General features: G+C 42.1%; 1 long non-coding RNA gene and 1 pseudogene across 1 annotated transcript; both read left to right on the top strand.

The window, feature by feature from the left end:
- The first annotated feature begins 465 nt into the window (after nt 1-465).
- LOC132342136 (uncharacterized) lies at nt 466-17,207 on the top strand. The gene is made up of 4 exons (XR_009496105.1): nt 466-732; nt 1,042-1,188; nt 1,718-1,843; nt 15,619-17,207. It is a non-coding gene; the product is annotated as an uncharacterized lncRNA (long non-coding RNA).
- On the top strand, nt 1,394-2,359 carry OR5W28P (olfactory receptor family 5 subfamily W member 28, pseudogene; annotated as a pseudogene).
- Nucleotides 17,208-18,723: the final 1,516 nt, after the last annotated feature.

Here is an 18,723-nt window from a genome sequence, read left to right as displayed (position 1 = left end):
AACATCAAAGCAAAGGGGCAGTAGCACAGGGATTTCAGTCCCAATGTACCTGGTAAAATAAGAGGCCATGTGCTTATTGTTCAACTAGCTAAGACCTGCTCATCTCAGGTAGGTTTCCAGTTCCTAACTTAAAGAATATAGAAGAAAATACTTAACATTTTGAGGGAAAAAATTGTAAATTAACCATTTTGTGCCTGCCTATTCATTAAAATCTGAAATCAATGGCTAGAAATATTTTGATATCAGAATTACAAGAATCTGACATTGTTAATATCCATAATGCAATTGTTTATTTTATTTTGCTCTTTCTTCACAGGAAATATTTACTCTTTTTATCATTGGAAAAATGTATACATGAATTTAAAGTATGTTTTGCTTTATTAAAATAGAGTAGGTACCACAATAAAAATAGAAACATGTACAAATTCATCTCCATGTGAACTACATGCCATGTTTACTTAGTTCTGAGGGAAAAAATATCATTGCTTACATTCTATTCTTACAAATATTAACATGTATACACAGACACATATATTACAAAGAGAAAAGTCTATGCATTTTAGAAACATTATTGTTCCTCATCTTATTTCCACTTTAGTAACTAACAGGCCATTTACAATCTAAAATAATGTGAATTATACAATAAATTCTGTTGTTTTCACTTCCTTTTAGCTCTTTTTTTCCCTACTCATTACGAGATTCACCTTTTGACAACTACCACTCCACAAAGAGGTAATGAGCATTGTGGGAAAGCAAGAATAAATTTCTAGAAAACCAGGTCAATAATATTTAATTCATGTCTCAGCAAATACTAAGTATAACATAAACTAAAGCCAGTAATATAATTATTTTTTATTACTAGTCATTGATATACTCACTGTTTCTGGAACTAAGTCAAATTCTCTGAAACCAAGCATGCTTTTTTGAGAAACATAAAAATTGTTATCATTTTTTGTATCTAAGTGACTATTTTCAGCCCTCATAAATGCTCAGTCCTATGTCTTACAGTCTGGGTCTCTCTAACACTGCTGTCTCTTCTAGGTTTTTCTCAAGAGGTAAAGAGTTAAATTTCTCTAAATCTACTCCCTGGGATGAAGAAACTAACACTCAGAGAAGAGCTTGTACAAAGTAACAAACCTCATGAATGACATCTAGATTTATATCCAATTTCTCAAAGGTCTTTCTCAGGTACTTTTTTATTATTGCAGAATAGAGAGCCATGTCTCTTTAAAGGGTGGGTGCATGACTGAACAGTTTTCTGAGTATAAAAAGACACTTAACAGAAAAAAAATTTTTGTCTTATGACATTTTGTAGATGCTAAATCGTGTTACACATGCAAGTATCATTTTCTTGATTATTTTCTCCAAAACTTTGCACAAGCAAAAAAGAAGAATGGACACAGAGAATTGCTCCTTCTTTACTGAATTCATTTTCTTGGAATTACTGATAACACCGAGACCAAAGTGATTCTGTTTACCATATTTCTCCTTGTTTATTTCATTACTCTTCTGGCAAATCTTGGAATGATAACCCTTATCAGAATGGATCCCCAGCTGCACACACCCATGTACTTTTTCCTCAGTCACCTCTCCTTCAGTGACCTCAGCATTTCCACAGCAGTTGGCCCAAAGATGATGGTGGACCTATTTGCTAAGAACAAATCAACTCCCTTCTATGGCTGCGCTCTGCAACTTTTGGTTCTCTATACCTTTGCAGATTCTGAGTGTCTCCTGCTGGGCAGTTATGGCCTATGACTGGTACAAGGCCATCAGCAGCCCTTTGCTCTATGTGGTCAGCATGTCCAGCAGGGTGTGCTCCCTGCTCCTGGCTGGGGTTTATCTGGTGAGTATAGCAGACACTTTGATACACATGATATTAGCATTCCGCTTATGTTTCTGTGGGTCAAATGAGATTTTTTGTGATGTTGCTCCTCTTCTGTTTCTATCTTGCTCAGATACACAGGTCAATGAGTTAGTGATATTCACTGTTTTTGGCTTCAATGAACTGAGTAAAATTTCAGGAGTCCTTGTCTCTTATTGTTATATTATCCTGTCAGTCTTGAAGATCCACTCTGCAAAAGCAGGGTTTTGAGCTTTCTCTACCTAGATCTCTCACCTAACTTCTGTGGTGATTTTCCAGGGAACAATGCTCTTTATGTATTTCAGGCCAAGTTCTTCCTACTTTCTAGATCAAGACAAAATGACTTCTTTGTTTTACACCCTTGTGATTCCCATGTTAAACCCTGTGATTTATAGCCTAAGGAATAAGGATGTGAAACAGACCCTGAAAAAATTAAAAAATAAATGGTTTAAAAAATTTATATTATGCATATGTGCACACATACACATCCATACATATATAATGATTCCTGATTTATTAAAAATAAATGATAGGTTATGAAAGAAATAGAATTTCTATTTGAGGTATATTGCTATTTCCCCCACATGTCATGCTTTCTCATATTTCCAGAATTTGTTTCTGAGAAAAAAAACTAAAAAACAAAACTTTTCTGACTTTTTCAGTATGTTAATTTTTGTTCAGTTTTCAGTCAAGCACTATTTAAATTACACTATTTAAATAAGATTTATAGTGCATTATATTCATTGATTGAGCTTTTCAGTTCTTTATGTACTACATAAATCTTATAGCTTCAGTTCAGTTCACTCGCTCAGTAGTGTCCGACTCTTTGCGACCCCATATATTGCAGCACGCCAGGCCTCCCTGTCCATCACCAACTCCCGGAGTTCACCCAAACCCATGTCCATCGAGTTGGTGATGCCATCCAGCCATCTCATCCTCTGTCGTCCCCCTCTCCTCCTGCCCCCAGTCCCTCCCAGCATCAGTCAACTGAGTCAACTGAGTCAACTCAACTCATTGGAAATGAGTCAACTCTTCACATGAGGTGACCAAAGTATTGGAGTTTCAGCTTTAGCATCAGTCCTTCAAATGAACACCCAGGACTGATCTCCTTTTGAATGGACTGGTTGGATCTCCTTGCAGTCCAAGGGACTCTAAAGAGTCTTCTCCAACACCACAGTTCAAAAGCATCAATTCTTCAGCGCTCAGCCTTCTTCACAGTCCAACTCTCACATCCATACATGACTACTGGAAAAACCATAGCCTTGACTAGACAGATCTTTGTTGGCAAAGTAATGTCTCTGCTATTGAATATGCTATCTAGGTTGGTCATAACTTTCCTTCCAAGGAGTAAGCATCTTTTAATTTTATGGCTGCAATCACCATCTGCAGTGATTTTGGAGCCCAGAAAAATAAAGTCTGACACTATTTCCACTGTTTCCCCATCTCTTTGCCATGAAGTGATGGGACCAGATGCCATGATCTTAGTTCTTTGAATGTTGAGCTTTAAGCCAACTTTTTCACTCTCTACTTTCACTTTCATCAAGAGGCTTTTTAGTTCCTCTTCACTTTCTGCCATAAGGGTGGTGTCATCTGCATATCTGAGGTTACTGATATTTCTCCCGGCAATCTTGATTCCAGCTTGTATTTCTTCCAGCCCAGCGTTTCTCATAATGTACTCTGCATATAAGTTAAATAAGCAGGGTGACAATATACAGCCTTGACACACTCCTTTTCCTATTTGGAACCAGTCTATTGTTCCATGTCCAGTTCTAACTGTTGCGTCCTGACCTGCATATAGCTTTCTCAAGAGGCTGGTGGTCTGGTATTCCCATCTCTTTCAGAAATTTCCACAGTTTATTGTGATCCACACAGTCAAAGGCTTTGGCATAGTCAGTAAAGCAGAAATAGATGTTTTTCTGGAACTCTCTTGCTTTTTTGATGATCCAGCAGATGTTAGCAATTTGGTTCCTCTGCCTTTTCTAAAACCAGCTTGAGCATCTGGAAGTTCATGGTTCACGTATTGCAAAAGCCTGACTTGGAGAATTTTGAGCATTACTTTACTAGCGTGTGAGATGAGTGCAATTGTGCAGTAGTTTGAGCATTCTTTGGCATTGCCTTTCTTTGGGATTGGAATGAAAACTGACCTTTTCCAGTCCTGTGGCCACTGCTGAGTTTTGTATCTTAAATGGTACTAAATATAGGCAAAATATCTAAAACCAGTCTAAAGGAATGGCATCTTTGGATATTCAGTCAAATCAGAAAAGGATTCAATTTTTACATGAAAAAATAGTAGGCAGAGCATCTGACAGTTACTTCCATCTTGAAGTGTACGAGTGCATGCCTGTTAGAAGAAGTCATAATGGCTACAACATGGAAGAACCATGAGGAGCATATGCTAAGTGAAATAATTTATACAGAGGAAGACAAGTACTGTACGGTCTCACATACAGGAAGAATCCAATTGTTCAAACACAGAAATAGAGAATAGATTGGCTGTTGCTACAGGCTGAAAGGTGGGAGCAATGGGTGATGTTGGTCAAAGTTTACAAACTTTCTGTTACTCAATGAATAAGTTCTGGGGGTCTAATGTGCATTGTGACTCTAGTTAACAGTTGTGTATTGTAAGACTGAAATTTTCTGAGAGAGTAGACCTTAAGGGTTTTCATGGTATGCACAATTAAAATGATAGCTATGTAAATTGATAAATATATTAACTAACTTTATTGTAGTAATTATTTCAGAATGTAACATATATTAAATATTCATGCCCTATACCATATGCATGGTATTTGTCAATTTTATCTGAATACAGCTTGAAAAAAAAAGAGTAAAAGCAGATAAGAGACAGTGGACAGAATCATGGTAAAGTATATAATTGTGCTTCATTATCAACTATTGATTTTTCTGTGACTCTCTCCACACCAATTTCCTTTCCTTTTTCCTATTCTTAGCTCCAGTTAAATATCCCTCTTTGTCTCTTTATGGTTCACAAAAAACCAACTATTTAAAAGATAACTTTATATCAGCAGAGTTCTTTGCTAAAGATTGAGCATTGCATTATGTAAACAAAACACTACATGTTGCCTGGAAGGTCAAATAAACAAATATGTAATAAACTAAAAATAGAAGACAATACTTTTTCACTGCTAATTATATATCAATACAATTATATGTCGATACAAAATTGGGCTTCCCTGGTGGCTTAAGATGGTAAAGCATCTGCCTGCAATGTGGGAGACACGGGTGCGATCCCTGGGTTGGGAAGATCACCTGGAGAAGGAAATGGCAACCCACTCCAGTCTTCTTGCCTGGAAAATTCCATGGACTGAGGAGCCTGGTAGGCTACAGTCCACGGGGTCTCAAAGAGTCAGACATGACTGAGCAACTTCACTTTCACTTTAATACAAAATTAAATGAGGGTTTGATAAGTAGTTTAAAAATGTATATCAGAATACAGTTAACATATTGAACGCATATACACACGTTTGTTTGGAAGGTGCATAAAATGCTTTTGGGCATTAAGATAGCATACTATAAAAACATGCTTATTAATTTCACTAGAAAGAACAAGTTCTAAGTTATTGCTATTTGGCTCTTTCATCTGCCTTTGATCTGGTGTCCTGAAGGCTAAAGCACTAAATTAGTTTGTTGAGAAAGCTAGGATGGGACCATGTATTTAAAATTCCATAATGTATTGAAGGAGACTTATATTTATCTATTTTAAAAGCCTCTGATGGTCTTCAATTTTCTAGCTGCCACTGTAAAATGTCCTTATGTGAAAATATTTCAGAATGGAAAAATAAAACCTACATAATTCCTCTGTTGTTCAGGGTAGTATTTGTGAAATTCTATGACATGTTAAGAAAAACACTCATGATAAAAAAAATTAGGATAATTCTTGCATAATATGAAAGACTTTTATGTGTGTACTCCCGGCATACTGTATCAATTCACTCAAACTTCTTTTGACTTGTTGCTTATGAGCAGCAACATGGCAGCAAACATGGTCAGAAATATAGTTAATCAAAATAGGGTGTCAATGAAAGTGAAAGTGAAGTTGCTCAGTCGTGTCCAACTCTTTGCGACCCCATGGACTGTAGCCTACCAGGCTCCTCTGTCCATGGGTTACCATTAATTCAGAGATTAATAAACATGGATCTAACTAATCCATCTTCATATATATGATCAGTTTTATGTCAGCATCTAAAGACTGATTCAATATGAGTACTAGCCCTTTTTATTGTATCTAGTGAGTAATATGTAAATAGAAGAAAATTTTAAGCCCATTAAATGGAATTCCAAAAATAGAACTGACAGTTTCAGTTGACTGAAGGCTTCCTCTTCTCAAATTGAAGAAATAAAGGAGAAATTATGGAGATTTTTTATTTTTAGATACTTTCTAAGTCAGATAAGAATTTGGGCAAAATGATTCTTCTTTCTTGATATTAATCTGTGAAGAAAAAAGGGAACAATACATCAAAAAATTTATTCTAGCCTGTTAATTTCAGTATTCTTCATTCTTTACCATTTTAATGTCTTCATATCATATTATCCTCATACATGCACCAATGACTCTTTGAAAATATCATTGTGCAAATACAATTTATCAATGACATATGTAATATTTTAATATTACAGTCAAATTGACCCCTTTCTTCATCCTTGCCACTGAAATACTTAGCATAAACATGGCAATCACCGACTCAATGGCAATGGTTTGAGCAAGCTCCAGGAGTTGGTGATGAACAGGGAAGCCTGGTGTGCTGTAGTCCATAGGGTTGCAAAGAGTCGGACACAACTGTGACTAAACTGAACTGAAACATGGCAAGGCAATGTTAGATTTGGTTAATGTCTAATGCAGAGAACAGACACACTCATACTTGTTATAGGCTGTACAAGTATACTTGTTACAAATAGAACAGCAGTAATGTTCAATACACAAATAAGTAGGAGGATCTGGGTTAAAGCTAGAGGCAGAAATCTTTAATGTCCCAAGATGTCTTTCTCTTTAGTTAGAACCATGCTATGAACAAGGCAGGAACACCACTCTAAATACCTCACTCTTGCTTTCTATTCTTCAGATCACCCTGTGCAGAAGAGGGATTTAAGCTAGATTACCTCTAAGGTTCTTTCCAGGTGATATGATCTACCTCTATAAAATATGACTCTACTGTTGTGTAAACCCATCCCTATAATTGGAAAGAATTGAAAAAAAAAAAGTCACTTCACATTGAATCAAAGAATTGATCAGAACATATAGGCCAGATAGCTCAGTTGGTAAAGAATCTGCCTGCAATTCAGGAGACCCTGGTTCAATTCCTGGGATGGGAAGATCACCTGGAGAAGGGACAGGCTACTCACTCCCATATTCTTGGGCTTCCCTTGTGGTTCAGCTGGTAAAGAATCCGCCTGAATTGTGGGAGACCTGGGTTTGATCCCTGAGTTGGGAAGATCCCCTGGAGAAGGGAAAGGCTACCCACTCCAGTGTTCTGGACTGGGGAATTCCATGGACTGTGTAGTTCATGGGGTCACAAAAAGTCGAACATGACTGAGTGACTTTCATTCTCACTCAACCTGAAATTTCAGTTACATGAAGCCATAAATACACTGTGAGATTCAGTAGGACAAAAACTTTCAAAAACAGCTGTTTTACATGCCCTGTTATCCAAGTTCAAAATCTCATGGATTCCTTATGAGGGTAACAGGCAGGAAGGCTAGGGATCCCCAAGCAGAGGAAATAAACTGCAAGTGGCAGACTTTTTTTTTTTCCTTCTCTATACAAAATTAAAAGGTTTCTTTTAAATTCTGTGTTGTCAGGAGGACCCCTGGTTCAGCCTGAACTTAACTTTTCTCAAACCTTGAACTGATAATGACTCAACAGATCCATATGTCTTACTCATGGAAATGTTCTCTTAAGCTATGCTAATGAAACTATGTATTTGCTTGGAAATCTGCCTTTCTTGAAGGTTCATGTCAGTCGTTTTATGGCTGGGGATGACTCACCTTGTGCCCCATGCTATCTCAAAATGTGTGTTGTGGGAGAGGGGCCTGATGCAACTCTCTCAGTTTTGAGGTGATTCTTTAACAGATATATAACTCCTTGGTAAAAGATAGCAAGAGGGCCACTTTTTCTGCCCCCTTCTGATGTCTATGTCAGAGCTTCTTCTATCCTTCTATACTTTAATAATACTTTATTACACAAAAGCTTCAAGTGATCAAGCCTTCTCTCTGACTCCAGATCAAAATCCTCTCCTCTGGAGGTCACAAATTTTGGAGTAGTTCATGGCTTGAGGCTGCAGACTTTAACTTATAGAAGTGGATATACAACTTTATTAGTGCTCAAGTAAATGGAAGTGAAATAAATTGTTAAGAGTTGTGTTGACATTTACCAAATGGCAGAAGTACTTCTTTACATATCAAATAGTAAACAAATATCTACTATTGTTGAAGATGTGAAACAACCAGTTTTTATGCATTGACAGTAGATTGAGATTTGACACTGCACTTGGAAAAAATTCTATGTCTGAGTAACCTGTTGGTGCTGCTGCTAAGTCGCTTCAGTCGTGTCCGACTCGGTGCGACCCCATAGACGGCAGCCCACCAGGCTCCGCCATCCCTGGGATTCTCCAGGCAAGAACACTGAAGTGGGTTGCCATTTCCTTCTCCAATGCATGAAAGTGAAAAGTGAAAGTAAAGACGCTCAATCGTGTCCGACTGTAGCGACCCCATGGACTACAGCCTACCAGGCTCCTCAGTCCATGGGATTTTCCAGGCAAAAGAACTGGAGTGGGGTGCCATTGCCTTCTCCGGAGTGACCTGTAGCTGGACCTATAAATGTCTTACGACTGTCAGGGGAGTGTAATCTCCTCGGTTCTGTCTCGTTAAAACAAAGATTTGAAGCGACGGATGTTAAATCCCTCAGCGCGTTACAGCTCTCAGACAGACCATGTTATAGCTCTCAGAACAGATCAGTTTTATTTAGAAAATAAAGGAAAATACATCCTGGAGTCATGAGGGCATGCTGACCCAAAAGACACAAAGAGAAGAGAAGAGAGAGAGAACAAACATGCATGCAGGAGAGAGAGAGAGAGAGAGAGAGAGAGAGAGAGAGAGAGAAACCCCTGGCCCTTTGGCTCCTTTTTATATGTTTTTTCCTCCCCCTGGGCCTGCTCTATGTAAATTGAGCTAGCCAGGAGGTCCTCACTCTGGTCCTGGGACCTTCCTTTGTTCTATTTTCCCGGGTGTTTCCCTTCCTTGTCTTTTTAGCCACTGCCATTCTGTACTCCTTTTCCCTATTCTAACTACCTAACAGGACCAAAATTCTCATTCTTAGAAGTATGTCCAAGAGTACAGAGTGAATATGTACACAAAAGGCATGCATAGAAAGGATCACCACTGTATTAATCACAGTAGCATAACACCAAAAGCAACTCATTTCTTTTAATACATTAGTTCAAGACTTTGCATACTTTCCTGAAAGTATTTAATACTGTATATTTTAGGGTTTGTAGGCCATAAAATCTTGGTATATCTAAATAGTTTTATCCTCTATCACAAAAGCAGCCATCCATAATACATGAATAAATGGTGTGTCACAGCTCCAATAGAACTTAACAGGTCAAATGTACTGACTCCTGCTTTAGATTAGACAAATGACTTTATGGTAAGTTTGTATGCTGGAAAAGTACACAGCAATGAGAATGAATAACTACATCCTCATACAAGAGCATGGGAAAACTTCACAAACATAACTTGAGTGAAAAAAAGCCAGACATAGACATAGAAGTGTAAAAGCTATATGCTCTCACTACTTTGTACCTTAAAATATACAAACTCACATATCATATGGAAAATCAATTTCTAATGGATGTAGGGACAGTTTCTGAGACTCTAGTAATTTTTTATTTGATTCTGGGTGCAGAAATCTTTCCATTTTTGAAAGTTTTCTTGCAGTATACAATTTTAGATGAAATTTTTTTTCTGTATGTATATTATACTTTAAAACCACCCTCTTTATTTTTTTTCTCTATGAGACTGTAAAAAATGTTAATATTTATTTTTAAGTCTAAAATTTTCTTATATAAAATGATTATTCATGTAGATTTATGAAATTGATGCAAAGCATAATTACTAGATTATCTCAGTATTGACTGTGATAGAGTATCACATTATTGATCTTTATATCACTGAAAGTGCTCCCTTGCTTGTATAACAGCACTGTATTCGTCCACCCACTGACTCTCCTGGTCACTCTCACAGCAGTGGGGAGCTCAAATGTACTTTAATATCAGACCATGCAATGAACTCTGTGTCATACTACTCTAGGTTTGAGGAACAGACCATTATATTCTTAAAAAAGATCATCTTCTGGGTAGTATTTGCCAACATAAAATTGTTTTCGTATCAGGAGAGGCACCAGGAAAAACCTAAATAATGACTTCTTTTTTTCTCACTTGTATCTGAAGCATACATTTTCTCCTTAAGATGCTTTTTGATTACTTAAAATCTCCATTTTTTAATGAAGCACGAATCCCATCGGGAGATATTTTCGGTTACCCACCTTGCAATTAATAATGTAGCTGCCCAAACTCAGGTTTAAATTGTTATGGGGGGAGAGAGAAAGGATGTTAGTCTACATGTTTTTGAGGAGCAGGCCTGTTAAAAAATTAACACTTGCTTCTGGCTGAACAAAATGTAACCCAAGGGATTTTTGCATCCCTGAAGATAGAGTTGTATCTGAGGGAAAAATTAATTTGGATAGGAGTAGAATTAGGTGACTGAGAACAACTCTACATACAGCATATGTGTAACAGAGAAGTAAATAATGATAGCAAAACTCTTTTCAAACATAATCAGTTTCTTGATTGTGTGTGTGTGTGTGTGTGTATGTGTGTGTGTGTGCATGCTCAGTCATGTCTGACTCTTTGCAACCCCTGGATTGTAGCCTGCCAGACTCCTCGGCTCATGGAATTTTCCAGGCAAGAATACTGGAGTGGGGTGCCATTTCCTCCTCTGGGGATCTTCCTGACCCAGGGATTGAACATATGTCTCCTGAATCTCCTGCAATGGTATTTGGATTCTTTACCACTGAGCCACCTGGGAGCCCTTCTTAATTTTAGTGGGAAATTATTAGCAATTATATTGTCATTTGAGATTGCCTCAATGATATCTCCACAGGTTACAGTTGACATTTTAGTGTTGAGCTCCTCACAACCAAGAATGACTATGACATGTAAAAAGGCATTAAAATTGCCATTAAGAATCAGTTTTACAAAATTATATATATACTGCTGCTGCTAAGTCACTTCAGTTGTGTCCGACTCTGTGCGACCCCATAGACCGCAGCCCACCAGGCTCCCCCATCCCTGGGATACTCCAGGCAAGAATACTGGAGTGGGTTGCCATTTCCTTCTCCAATGCATGAAAGTGAAAAGTGAAAGTGAAGTCGCTCAGTCGTGTCCGACTCCCAGCAACCCCATGGACTGCAGCCTACCAGGCTCCTCCGCCCATGGGATTTTCCAGGCAAGAGTACTGGAGTGGGGTGCCATGCCTTCTCCATATATGTACTACATTTATGAATTTTAGCATAATGAATTTCTCAGATTTATAGGAAAAAAAAGTAGGAAAACAACAATAACAATAACAACAAAAGAAAAATGAAATGAATTGAGAAAACACCCAAACCGGTAAGGAAGCCTGTGTCTCTGTAAATTCAAAAATGAGAATTCAGATGAAACAGACAATTAGTTATGACCGGTATTTAATTTCAGTCCATTAACATTTATGTCATGTTATCATATTGTGACTTTATTGCCATTACCTTAATACCTACTGTTTCACATAAGAATGAAATTCTTATGCTTTAACCTCTTGCTTATTTATCATCTTGTTGAGAGTATTGTTCATTTTTTTTTGTTCAGTTTTTGTTAAATTTTTTTTTTTTTCACTATTGATGAAAGTTCATATATTTTAGATACAAGTTCCTGACCCAGGATACAAACCCGGGTCTCCTGCATTGCAGGCAGTTCTTTACCAACTGAGCTACGAGGGAAACCCTCCTTATGCTAGATTAATTAAGTGACTATATTGATGTATACAAGGTCAGTTTGTGCTAAATTTGTCCCTGAATTCATGAGGCAATACGCAGAAGCAGAAACATAATTAATGACATGTTTGCATAACACCAACACCCAAAGGCAGTGACCCAGGGATTTAAGTCCCAATGTACTTGATAAAATAAAATGCTACCTATTTACTGTTCAGCTACCTAAGACCAGCTCATCTCAGTTAGGTTTTGAGGCCCTGATTTAAAGAACATAGGACAAAAACATTCCCATCTGGGGGAAAATCAATTTGTAAATAAAACATTTTATACCGGCTTACTCAGTTAAGTACATTCTGTAATTTAATGTTCAGTAAAAATATTTTCTCCTCAGAACTGGCAGATTTTTTACTTGTTAATATCCATAATATAACTATTAAATTAATTTATGTTGATTCTGGTTTATAAGAAAGATATTACTCCTTTTATCATCAGAGTAGTATATAGGTGAACTTAAAGGGGGCTTGGTGGGGTTGTTTTGCTTTAAAATATAATGTAGGAGCGAACTTAAAAATTAAAATGTGCATATTCATCTTCATGTGAAGCCTCATAGCTACTAAGGTCAAAAGAAAAAAATTCCTTACCTACATACTAGTCTTATATACATCAGATCTGCATGCAAACACATAACAGACACATAATGCAGACATACTAGACAGAGAATCCTATGTATCTCAGAGGCATTTATTGTCCCTAAATAGGAACAATAGGCAAATATCATCCCTATTTCCACTTTTATAATATAAAAATCCATTAAAATCCAAAGAGATGCTACAGTGGGTGTTAGATTCTGTGGCTTTCACTTCATTTTAGCATTTTTCTTTGTTCAAGAAACTCCTCCTTTGGCAGTAGAAACGCTATAAGTAGGTAATAAGTCATGTGGAAAAGCAGTGATAAATTTTTAGAGAAAGGTTTCAAAGTTACTTATTTCATGTCTCACTAAATACTAAAGACCAGGATCAATAACATAATTATTTTCATTGTTATTAGTGTATATATTAGTGATATACTAGTAGATTGCAAAACTAATACATAAATATTTTAAATTATGTTTTATGTGCAACATGATAATGAAAATAAATTTTTATATCCACGGAATTTTTTCAGCATGCTGCTGCTGCTGCTAAGTCACTTCAGTTGTGTCTGACTCTGTGCGACCCCATAGATGGCAGCCCACCAGGCTCCCCCATCCCTGGGATTCTCCAGGCAAGAACACTGGAGTGGGGTTGCCATTTCTTTCTCCAATGCATGAAAGTGAAAGTGAAGTCACTCAGTCGTGTCCGACTCCCAATGACCCCATGGACTGCAGCCCACCAGGCTCCTCCATCCATGGGATTATCCAGGCAAGAGCATCAGACCCCAGTCCAGTATCAGGCCCTAGTCCAGCATCAGGCCCTACTCCAGTATCAGATCCTCCCACAGCATCAGGGCCTCCCCCAGCATCAGGCACTCCCCCAACATCAGGTCCTACTCCAGCATCAGACCCTAGTCCAGCATCAAAGGTTACCCCCAGCATCAGGTCCTAGTCCAGTATCAGACCTTCCCCCAGCATCAGACCCTTCCCGAGCATCAGACCCTAGTCAAGCATCAGAGGTTCCCCCCCAGCATCAGGCCCTAGTCCCGTATCAAACCCTCCCCCAGCATCAGGCCCTAGTCAGCATCAGGCCCTAGTCCAGAATCAGACTTTCCCCCAGCATCAGACCCTCCCCCAGCATCAGGCCCTAGTCAGCATCAGGCCCTAGTCCAGAATCAGACTTTCCCCCAGAATTAGACCCTCCCCCAGCATCAGACCTTCCCCCAGCATCAGACCCTCCCCGTGTCAGGCCCTCCCCCAGCATCAGACCCTAGTCCAGCATCAGGTCCTCCCCCATCATCAGACCCTAGTCCAGCATCAGGCCATCCCCCAGCATCAGAATGCAGTCCAGCATCAGGTCCTCCCCCAGCATCAGACCCTAGTCCAGAATCAGGTCCTTCCCCAGCATCAGATCCTAGTCCAGCATCAGACCCCAGTCCAGTGTCACGCCCTAGTCCAGCATCAGGCTCTAGTCCAGCATCAGACCCCAGTCCAGTGTCACGCCCTATTCCAGCATCAGGCTCTAGTCCAGCATCAGACCCCAGTCCAGTGTCACACCCTAGTCCAGCATCAGGCCCTCCCCCACCCTCACCCCCTGACCATTCCCCAGTATCAGGCCCCCCACCTTTAGTATGAGGTGTGGCAGCCCTACTTGTGTGATGCTCCTGAACACACTCAGGCAGCCCCAGAGCAGCAGGACAATAGCTCTTGCAGGAGGTTCATCTTTAGGAATCACCTGCGGAGGAGCAGCAGCAGCTGGGGTTTGTTTCAGGTCAAGGAGAGGCAAAGAAGAGGCACTTGTGCAGGACGCAAGGAGGCTGTGGGCACATTCCCCAGCTCTGCTTCCTCCCCATGGGGGCTTTGCTCTCCTGCTCTCTCACAGGCCCCAGGGCGGTGTCCTTCCAGATTCAAGGTCTCCTTGATATCTCAAGCCCAAGTCCTGAGTTGCGTCCCAGTCCGGCGTGGCAGAGGGCTGGGAACACCCAAGCTCAAGGGCTGAAAGGATCTCAGGGGGAAAGCTGGGGTCCAGCGGGTGGCAGGGCAGGGGATGAGGGTGGCCGTCCACAGAGGGCCCCGGAGCAGCACTGGAAGGAGAGCAGTGATGCCTTAGCTCACTCGGGGATGCTGCCCTGCCTAGCACTCAGAGATGTTACCGCCAGCAGCTCTGGGGAGGCAAGAAGCCTGGTGAGCCATTCGGGCCATGTGGGTGGGCACTGCTGACCATGGCCTCGGTTTTCATTCTGTTCCAACTGTCCCTCCAAGGGCTGACAAGCTCCTCTTCCGAATGGCACAGATATTTTCTTTATGTGGGTGAATGCATCCCTGCTTTTTTCTGTTGGCACTGTTGTTGCTCATCATGTGTTTTCCTCTTTACAACCTGTGCTTGCTGCTCTTCCAGTTTAACTTAGGAGCAGCCCTTATTTTCTGCATTTCTAGTTGTCAGCGTTCACTGGGGCTTTCCAGGTGGCACTAGGGGTAAAGATCCTGCCTGCCAATGCAAGAGATAAGGAGAGATGTGGGTTCGATCCCTGGGTTGAGAAGATGCCCCAGAGGAGGGCATGGCAACCCACTCCAGGATTCTTGCCTGGAGAATCCCATGGACAGAGGAGCTAGTGGGCTACAGTCCCTGGGGTTGCAAAGAGTCAGACACGACTGAAGCAGGTTAGCACACACTCAGGTTTTAGTTCAGTCGCTCAGTTGTGTCCGACTCTTGCCACTCTGTGGATTGCAGCACTCCAGGCTTTCCTGTCCTTCACTATCTCCTGGAGTTTGCTCCAACTCATGTGCATTGAGTCATCATGCCATAGAACAGAACCGTCTCATTCCTGTTGCATCCACCAGAGAGGTGGCTGGGGCTTGGCAAAGTGCCTGGTCCTACTGTGTGGGTGTGAACCTGCCCTCACCACTCCCTGACCACGTGACCATCACGGTGTCTTCCTCTGTAAATTGGGAGGGGGCAGCACCTGCTTGTTAAGGGGCACACACAGCATCTGGTATATAATCAATGCACCATCCATCTCAGCATTGTATTTATTAATAATAGGGATAGCATTTAATAACCTCCTCCTTTTTTCTCTCTAGTCACTTAACTGTGCTCCAGACCGTATCTGCTTTACTTACCCCTGTAAATCCCACACCCAGCACAAACAAGACTCAACAAATTTGTGGCTGAAGAGGCAGGAACATACCCTGTCCTCAAGGAGATGAAGCCGAGCAAGATGGGAGCCTGATGATAACCCTGTGTGATGAGGAGGCCCCAGGAGGACCTGTGTGGCTGTGGGGTGGGGTGGGGGGCATTGGCAGAACCCCTGATGAGCTCCTGGGGATGGAGAAAGTGGCAGGAAGGAGGGGGTCTGTTCCTTGTGGGGTGTCCACAGATTGTACCTCACCCTTTACTGATGAGCACTTAGGCCATTTTCAAACACGTGTCACTGTTCTGGAGGAAACAATCATTGCCCAGCTCCTACTCAATCAATTTCGTAGATATGTCTCTAGCATTGGAGTATAAACGTCTGCTTTATTCATTCCATGCTCTGTTCATCCACCCATCCAGCCAGCCATCTGTTCATCCATCCATCCACTCACTAATCAATCCATCCATCCACTCTTAATTCATCCGATCATCTCAGACCCATTGAGAAGACAGACGCCTCCTCCGCTCCTGCTCCCAGGAGGACACCCAGTGTGAGTGACAGGAGCCTCGTGGGGATAAGGGGGGGAGACACAGAAGGGACATGCCTGCAGGCCTTCCTCCCTCTGAACGGTGAAGCACCCACCTGGTCCTAACGCCTCCTTGCCGGGGTGTTCAGGCTGGCCCTTTTCCTTCTTGCAAAACAAGCGGCTGATGGAGGACTTGATGGCCTTCTTCTTCGGGGCTTTGTGCAGCAAGTCCTGGTGAGAGAGTCATTTCCTAGGCAGGTTGATAGGGAGTCTAGGGGTCCCCAAGGAGAGAGGGGTCTGGAATTCTCAAGGAGGAAGAAAGGACAAACTTTTTTTCTTTCTCCACATTCCTTAGGATTATATGTATCCTGCCTAAGGACAGTCTTTGGATTCAACCTTCTGTTATCTTAAAATGTTAATTATGGGAGTAGACCTGGTCTTTACAAGGATGTATCTTGCCTGAGGACAGTGTTATCTTAAAATGCATCTTATGGGTGAGGGGCCTGGTGCCATTCTGAATTTTAAGACATTCCTTTCTTTCATTAACAGACTGCTAGTGACTATATAGCATCCAGCTGAAGACTAGCAGGCGGGTACTCTTTCTACCCCCTTCTGATGCCTATGTCAGAAGCTTTCTCTATCTCCTTTATACTTTAATAAAACTTTATTACACAAAAGCTCCAAGCGAGCAAGCCTCGTCTCTGTCCCCGGATTGAATTCTTCTCCTCCAGGGGCCAAGAATCCCGGTGTATTCGCGTGATTCAACAATCTTTCACTGGCTGCTGGTGCTGCTGCTGGGGTTGCTCCTGGGGCTGTCCTGATAGCCTGTCGAGCTTCCTGGAGAGAAAACGACCTTTAACCAGCACCCTCGTGCAAAAACACACACTCCACAAGACCTACTGATAGAAATGGGCACCCAGCAACACCGGTGCCTCAACCTCGCAGCAGATAGTGGAGTCTCCTTCACCAACCACACTCCACACGAGCAATGCAGTCTCCCGGCCACAGACAACCGCCCCAGGAAGCTGAGATTCTCTGCCTTGAGCTCTCCTCCGAGGAGGGCTTGACTCCAGGCCAGCTGGTGCAGAGGGCGGTCCGACCTTCCCTCAGGGTCGCTGCTCGGCAGGTGATGACGCTCCAGGAGAAGGCGAGCTCCCCTGCTCTGGGCAGTTCCCCCCCACCTCCTGCAGGGTGACCGTCCCCGGCCATGGCAGGAGAGCAATGGTCACCATGCAGGGCTGCTGGTCAGGTGACCACACGTGCCCTCCATCGAGTGCTGCCTGGCTCATGACGGGAGCTCAGGTGGTGGTCTGAATGAGGACAGTGTCAGTCACAGGAGGGGACAGAGTCTCCTGAGAGGGGACCCCTGAGGAAAAGGGAGGGACCCTCAAGAGCGAACCCGAGAGGCACGGGATCGTCACCCTCAGGAACGCACCCTGGGCTGGGCAGACCTCTAGCAAGAGCAGGAAGAAAGCTCCCACAGGAATCAATCCGTAGAGATGGACGTTTTCTAAAATCACTGAGGTCACTGAGCTCTTCTCCCCCAGCACCTGAAGTTCACCACTAAACACAGGCACCAAATCCAGTGGGATTCCTTTACGATCATCCTTGCAACTTTTCCAAGACAAGAGGCTCAGGGCTCCTGAAACTGATGATGAGGCACGCAGGCCCCTTACTTGCGGGTGTCCCTGATGTCCTCGTGGCTGGCTGTGTGCAGCGCCCCTGTGTGCAGGCAGTCCAGCCGAAGGGACCGCGGTGAGGCCGGGGTCGAGGTTTCACATTTGATGGTGCTCTTGTCATCTCATGCCTCTTCCGGTAAAGCTGGCAGCAGAGTGAGTGAGGTAAGTGTAAATTTGGGTAACAATAGATTGTGTCGAAAAAGGCAATCCCACAGGCTTTACATTATAACCAGAAACTTATTTGAAAATCTATTAGCTATGTTATCCGCCAAGTATAAAAAAAGTGCCTTGTTCTAGCTTAATGCCATCTTAATGGGCTGTCTTGTTCAAGAGAAGCGGGGCTGGGGGGCAGCGAGAGCACCTGACTGAGTGCAGAGACCCCGGACGGGAGCCTCCCTGCAGCCGGGCTCCGCCCTCCCTGGAATCCAGCGACCAGATGGGCCCGCTGGGCAGGACAGCAGAGCGACGCTGGCATTGTGAACCCTGCATGGCATGAACTGCCCTGATGAAAGGACTGTGCTCATCACCAGATGCTGCTCAGAAGCACCACAGCTAGAGTAAGAAACCTCTTAGCAAAGCCGTCCAGACCTTTCTGTTTGAAGGAGAAAAGGACACAGCTTGTGCCACCACCCAAGATCATTTGTAGTGATGATGCAGGTTACTGGAACCCATGACAACAAGAGAAACACAGAAAAGGTACCTAATCCCTCCATACGAACACCATGTGCCTGGCTCGTATTTCTCGGTAACATACAGACTGGGGGCTACCCACTGAAGTGCTTACACGTGGTGAGTGTAGTTCACTCACTGTGGTTTACACAAAGCACCCCTAGCTCTTCACTAAGAG

The sequence above is a fragment of the Bos taurus genome, chromosome 10 (genome assembly GCF_002263795.3).
Source record: "Bos taurus isolate L1 Dominette 01449 registration number 42190680 breed Hereford chromosome 10, ARS-UCD2.0, whole genome shotgun sequence".
Classification (NCBI taxonomy): Eukaryota; Metazoa; Chordata; class Mammalia; order Artiodactyla; family Bovidae; genus Bos; species Bos taurus.
This window is presented reverse-complemented; position numbering and strand designations above follow the sequence as displayed.